Consider the following 7,488-nt stretch of genomic DNA (forward strand, 5'->3'; position numbering starts at 1 on the left):
AAATCGTTGCTCAGGGCACGTTCACTTTTGAGGAACGGTAACTATTTTACTTATTTGATTTACAAGATGCTATTTTCTATACTATGCATTATCCTGGTTATCCTAATAAAAATGAAGTACATAGGCATTAGATATTATAGTTTACAGACAAACGCCCAGTTGATTAAGTTTAAGAGCGTACATTAGTTGACCATGTAGTAACTTATATTTGTGTAACTTTTCTCTTTTTTTTTTTTTGGCAATGTGGATTTCCAGGAGCGGGACATGCACGCGCTGATCTGAGAATTCTGTTAAACAATCCTGAGCCTATTTACTTTATCTGTACATTCATCAGACTAAAGAGAGTGGAGGCCACAGTACAATGTTGTATTTGTAGAGCGCTAGTTTAGTGAATATAACCCTTAACACTGCTGCAGGTTGAAAAGAGGTGGAGACCCACTTCCTATCAAATTAATCAGCTAATTAGATTAGAAAGAATCAGTATATGCAATGTACTTGTTGTGCGCGATACATGCATTTTATCTTGTACTATTATTTAAGAGTGGGTGTGTGCAGGATTATGCTGATGCCAGGCTGATAAAGATGGCTCTAAAGCTCTAAAGTTGTGAAAAACCAGTGTTTGTGTTGCCTTCCTTCACAGTCCCAACATTGGGCAAGAGTGAATTAACTTTTTTGTTTTAATGAAGATCCAGGCCGCCTCAGTAAGAGCTCAGCCTTTGTTCACTTAAACTTACTGGCTTATGTAGAGGAGCTATTTATATATTTTGATTTAAATCCACAGCAGTTGTTATTTTACCACGCCCAACTATTTTAATAATCATATGAGAGTTATTTACTTGCTGATGCTTAAACACCACCTACTCAAGCGTTGTGATGAAGGAGATTAAAACAGAACAGAAAATAGCTTTTAGCCACCACAAATGATCATGTTTTTGATGTTGATGAGCCTGATCAAACTTACATGTGTAATTAAGTTCTGTAATTACATATGTTATTACACCAGCTGATCTTACTAAAGCTCCTTAACCAACCTTTAAATCTAATCATACCACAAACCCTGTGCCTAAACCTAACCGTATCCCACCTTAATGGCGTCAAATGTGTTTGCAATGCACTCTTCACAACAATTAATTGTTGACATGAGTACATAGTTGTTAAAAAAACGATAATAGTGATGGGACCCAAAAAGTAAAGGATGTAGGGAATTCCACAAGACCTTCTGTTTTTAGCACCTACGCTTTATGCATCCTTCAGAGGAAGTTGATAAGGGTTGTTTTAACAAGGTCTGCGATAATTCTTAACAGATTGCGTGTGATTCAGTGTGGATTGTTTTGTTAATTTTGTTTTTATGTAATGCAGGCTTGGTAAAAATGTGTTTATTGAAGGAGGGGGGATTGACTCAACAGCCAAGCTGCAGTTCACAGCAAAGCACAGTGGCTCATGCACTGTAGAAATAACTTGTGGGGGCTAAAATGAGCTTTTCCCAGCTCAATTTTTGCCATCTAATTTTTTAAAAGGCAGACAGGGTGATGATTCATTTGAAGTTAAATTAATGTTCCTTACCAAATGTATAAGAATAGTCATTGCTGAAGGTTAAATAGGGGCGAATGAACTATTAGTCTAACATTTAAGAAACTGTTATAAATAACAAATAAATGCACTGATCCTTTTATTCCCTCATGTTTTGACCAAATATTACTCAAAATTATTTGAGTTCAAGGGACTTTGGTTATCAGCCTGTTAGTTCTGCCTGCCCCTTCATTATAAATATTAAATATACTATTAATTATATTAAATATTCTATTTTTAAGAATATTTTAAAGATTGTCTTTTTGCTGTTTACCCTAAATTTGCACTGTTTTAGTTCAAAAGCTTTTTTGTTTGTTTCATACGTTGACTTGTAATAATTTAATAATAAAACGAATACTGTTATGCCACCCTTAATGTTGAAAGTTATGGTGGTAGCCACATGAGTTGTGCTCAAATACGTGCAGCGTTTCTTGAAGAGGAAAGGAAGGGAAGCACTGACACTGAAAGATTGTTCCTGTTGTTCAAGAGCAGACTCCGTCTATGGTTTCAAATCAGTCAGACGTTACCAGGGGTTAGACTACAGTCAACCTCAACACTAATTCAAACAGATTCTCCTCCTCTTGCGCAAGCCTGAAGAGCAGGCAGAGATGAAGGATGTCTTGACTTGAAGAAGCTTCATCTCATTGATATTCAGCTGACCCGGTAATGTTTAGTTGTAGAATATAATCTGTTTTATTATAGAATCACAGAGATAAGTCACTACAGAATCTCATTATTATTTAACACGTCCTTCAGTCACATGATGGGTTGACATCATTATGTTTGCTCGTGTATCATTGCATCTTTTCATCTGAAAATGATGTCAGACTGAGAAGCTGTCTGGACAAACCTGTCACGCTAGAATAAAAAAAAAGCTTTATCAAAGCAATGTATCTTAACAAATGACATAGCTTCTGGTTTCACGGTCACACATGCTAAAGTCTTAGAAGTGTTGCATACAGATAATACGAGTATAATATGCTGAGGATTGTGCCTCTGACTGCTTTTTAATTGCCTGGATGAGCTGTTTACATTCATGCATTTAGCGGACTAATTTTCTGCCTTATTTAGTGCTGCTGGGCTTAGTAAAATGAATTTTATATGATAAAATGATCTAGCCTAAATAATGTGTGACAGTAGTCTGTGGGTATGTGCTGAAGAAAGTAGAGTGTGTGAATAGGTGTTTACAGCTGAATGGATACAGCTTATGTTGTTTAAGTGGTTCTGTTTACAAATGTCTTACAGTTGCAGGTTTAAAGTTCATTTGGGTTATTTTGGGATTTAAGGTGGATTATTTGGCGGATTTGCTTCTTCCTTTTCAAACCTGCAAACATACCAGATAAAGGCGCAGTTCACAGTCACTGTTATTAGTCTGAGATTGGTCATAATTAATCAAGCAGCATTTGCAGACAATGGCACTTTTGTGTCGGTTCTCTCAAGAAAAAAACCATACTAAGGAATTTCAAGCGTAGCCTATGTCTGTCACATTTTTCCTTGCAGCTTTATTTCTGTTGTTTAACCAAAGGAATAGTTCACCCAGAAATGAAAAATGGCAAGAAATGAACTCACCCTCAGGCTATAGATGATGTAGATGAGTTTGTTTCTTCATTGGAACAGAGAAATGTAGAATTATATCACTAGCTCACCACTGAATGCACTGCAGTGAATGGGTGCCGTCAGAATGAGAGTCCAAACAGCTGGGAAAGACATCACAATACTTCCCAAGTAAACCACAAGACCCCAGTCCATCAATTAGTGTCTTGTGAAGCAAAAAGCTTTAATGTTGAAATTAAAAAAGGTTATCACAAACACACAGTTTAAACTGTTACAACATTAAACTGTCACTTCTGGACATAATAATAGGCCATAATCCATATTATTGCTTTATAGTAGAAAAGTCTTGTCTCATATTAACATATATTTAAGAATGATTTTTAAGCGTCTCTGCTTGTAGATGATCATAATTAGAGGCTTTTTTTTAGCGCAACAGTTTTAATTAAATAGAAACCTGGGCTGTTGGATTTGTATGTTACGACACTGTTTTGTGAATTACTTGCATTATTTGTGATTCTTGGATGGCCGGCACCCATCTAGCTAGTAGAGGATCTATTTACTGAGCAAATGATGTGAATACTAGGTTAAAGATTTTCTACAAATCTGTTCAGACAAAGAAGAAACTAAATCATTGCATCTCAGATGAGTATATCTTTAGTAAATTTCCATTTCTGCATAAACTGTTCTCAAAGATGTTCTCTCACGGTTCCACAAGAGCTAAATTCAGATGAGATATAATGATGAGATTCAGATGAGAGATGTCTTATTTTGCCAATACTTATGTTAATCCAAAGACTACAGAGATTTCCTCTATAGCAAAAGCCGCTTCAAAACAGCTCTCATACGCAACTAAATATGCACTCTGATTAAACTACCAACCGCTCAATAAAAACATACGTAACGTGACACAACATGGATTCCTAATTATGTAAATGTTTTCCAAGATGGCGGATCACTGGACAAAGTTCTGTTGAACTACTTTTGTCCAGTTCAGCCAAAGAGCTCCATTTTTGCACACAGTGTTTGTGGTAGTCTGTTGATTGCTTTGTGGCAAGTGTTCTTCATAAGCCAAGGAGGTGATCAAACCTGTGTAATTTGATAGTGATGTCTATTCTGCTTATCTGCAGTGGGGTGTAACCATGGAGGAAAGCCAACACCAGTTTCTAGTGTTATAATGAATTAGATGACTAATTCACCAGACGCAACTCCAACTTTGTGTTTCTCCTCGTGGGTAAGTGGGCAGCTGATGTGATTTAGAAAATGTTTTTGTTCTGCAGATTATAATTAGAAATTGTCTAGGCCAGAGTGTACCTAGTGCCCTGCCACAAATACAAATTGACAAATACACCTGTTTTAGACTATTTCCACCATCTGTCCAAAATAAAATGATATTTACAAATGTAATGTATGAATTTTATTTTTATCTATATATAAATGCATTTTAAACAACGCATTAAAGCCATCTTGCGATACTAATAGTGTAGTAGATCCTTTGCAGTGACTAGTTTAACTTATTATTTTCCCGATAATGCTAGGTTATTGTATTAAGGATGGTGGTTTTATGTTGTGTTTGGGATTTGTTTTTATACAGCCACTATTATGTGTCATGTGGATGCAATCACATACTGACACATACTACAATTCCTGTAGAATATTGGACTCCATCCTCTTACTCATCATTAACCGGTCTCTATAAGAATGGATACATACACATTTGGTGAGGTTAGGCGCATTTGTATTTTTGCACAAAGTTTTTCCAATTCTCCTATTTTACTTCACATTTTATTTATTTATTTATTTATTTTACAGGTTTCATTTTTACATTCTCTGTGCTGTCTGGCAGAGGTCATGTTCCTAGATATCTATTTCATCAGCGAGAACATGTCGATTTAGTACCTGACAAAGAATAATATAAACTCTGCCCTTATTGCCCTTTTTATAATCCATTATTATACACGTTGTATTTTTTCATTGTTCATTAATTACGTCTTTAATTATTCTACTAGCAATCTTTATTTCCAGAATTCAAGATGGAGTTACTTATATATATTTCATAGGTGGAAGATGTACCTTTAAATAGAAACAAATATAGTCGAGTGCAAAGCATTAAAAATTAGGCTGACAGATTAACTGTACCACTGACATATTTAAAAATCATCTTATAAATCATAAATCAACATATCTTTATTTTTAGAGGAGCAATTCTTCGTGAATTGTGGGTGAAATGTATGTGTATTGAAATATCATACGGTCTGCTGTTTCCCAGACCTAGGCACGATACGGGTTTCTATATCACGTGGTTAATGTGGATTTGAGTTCCGTATGTATAATCCTTTTGAATCCTGTACACTCGGTTTGCGGAAGATTATTTGGCCTCGAGCCCACCTTTGTTCAGCCCCACCGGGATGAGGAGAAAGGGACGAGAGCAGAGGGATAAATCCCCGGAGAGAGTAAATTTTGTGTAAGAATGTACACAAATGCCAAACTACTATGAGCCGCTTTCTTGAGGTTAAAACATAGACTTTTGAAAATGCTTGAAGCATTGTCATCTCTCAACACATAAAAGCATTGATCCAACCATCCATCTGTTTGCTGAATAATTAGCAAACAGGCGCATTGGGTTTTTGTTTTTGCTTTTTTAGTTTTAAAATGTACAGATATTACTTCCAGTCACCTTCAATGTAGTGCTAAATATGCCATTGTTTGCTTATCAATAAAGGAGTGTTTGTTAGTATTGTTTGAGCTTTTCTGCACACAGCTTGAGGTGTACATTATGCACTCTAAAACCATTTGATTTATTATTAATGAATTCCTCTTAAACTGAATCTAAATGGGAGGCTTGTTTTTTTCTGGGACACTAATGGAGGCAAGAACTTCTTATCAGACTGTCTGATAAACAAATGAAAATGTGTTTTTATTTGGTTTTAAGAAACCAGATCAAAGCAGAGACTCAGGAATTCATCATCTTCCTGGAAGTCTCTCATCCCACGTCATCAAAGTCAACATCAATTACAGTGAGTTCTACAGCAGTTTTCTTCACCCATTTCACCATCTGATGACTATTTCTACCCAGATTATTTCATACTCCATTACTGTAACAAAGAAGTAGATTCAGTCCTACTTAATATTACTCTTTCCCATGGCTCAGCTTATATAACTTCCTCGGCTAGTTTTTGCTCCTCAGGAGTGGGTAGCAGCATCGGGCAATCACCATATCTCTCCCAGACTCTCTGTATGGATTTTGACGATGCCTTCCTGGACGCATGCCACTAAAACCACTTCTAGCAGCCACTTGGATCAGTGTCTGTGCACATGAGCGGATGTGGTCCCTCTCTGAGCAACGCCCGCAGTCATGCTGGTACTTGGCCCTCGATACCTGGGCCATGGAGATGATGATAGAGGAGTCTAATAATCTCTAAGTCTATAAGAGTTGATTAGATTAGATTTTTTTTTTGTCTTTTAAAAGCCGTTATTAAAGTCACTGAAATTGAGCTATAGTATGCAAATAGGCGTACTGTATTTTATTTTAGATGATGGCATGGAGAATCACTGAGTGTAAGCTGAATTTGTTATGCTAAAGCGAGATAAGCCCTTGGTTTTTAATTTTTAAATTTAAATTTTCTTAATAATATTTTATTTACATTATCATTGAGAAGTGATTTTTTTATTTTTATTTTGAGTGGTTTTGAAAGAAGTCTTTATGCTCACCAAGGCTGCTTTTTTGCATTCTGTAGCAGAATGAAGTATTTATTAAGACCCATTCTTATTTTGGCAACATCTTTAATACAGAAATTCTAATATAGGTTAATTGGTGCAAAATGTAAATATCAGTAGTCTATTGTGATTTTTCTGTTTTTATTATTTAGTATGATTGCTTATGTCTCTGAGAAATGCTGCTTTTGAAGGAAAACTGGCATTTAGATCGACACATGTCTACAAAGCCGATTTAAAAAGTCTTTAAATAATATAAGTGTGAAAGAGTAGAGAGGTACAGTGGCTATTGGTACTTTGGCTAATGACGTAGTTCAGCACAAATGGCATGTATAAATGTGAGAAGGTGCTGTGTCTAAGTGAGTTATCGAGGTGGTATGTGGCTGTTTGTTATTAATATGACATGGTGTAAATAGAAAGTAGGAGAATATGAAAACATGTACTGGGCTGATGCAGGATAACGGCTATAATACATGGCAAATCACCACTAAAGTTTCAAAATATAATTTTATTTAAAATCCACCATATATTATTATACTGTAGTATATATATATATATAATAGCATGAGGAAATACCAGAAGACATTTGTGCTTGTATACACAAAAGTTGGAGTTAGGCACAGTAATCTTTCGCTGAGACAATGAATTTAATTT

This window comes from Puntigrus tetrazona, unplaced genomic scaffold, assembly GCF_018831695.1.
Source record: "Puntigrus tetrazona isolate hp1 unplaced genomic scaffold, ASM1883169v1 S000000006, whole genome shotgun sequence".
Lineage (NCBI taxonomy): Eukaryota > Metazoa > Chordata > Actinopteri > Cypriniformes > Cyprinidae > Puntigrus > Puntigrus tetrazona.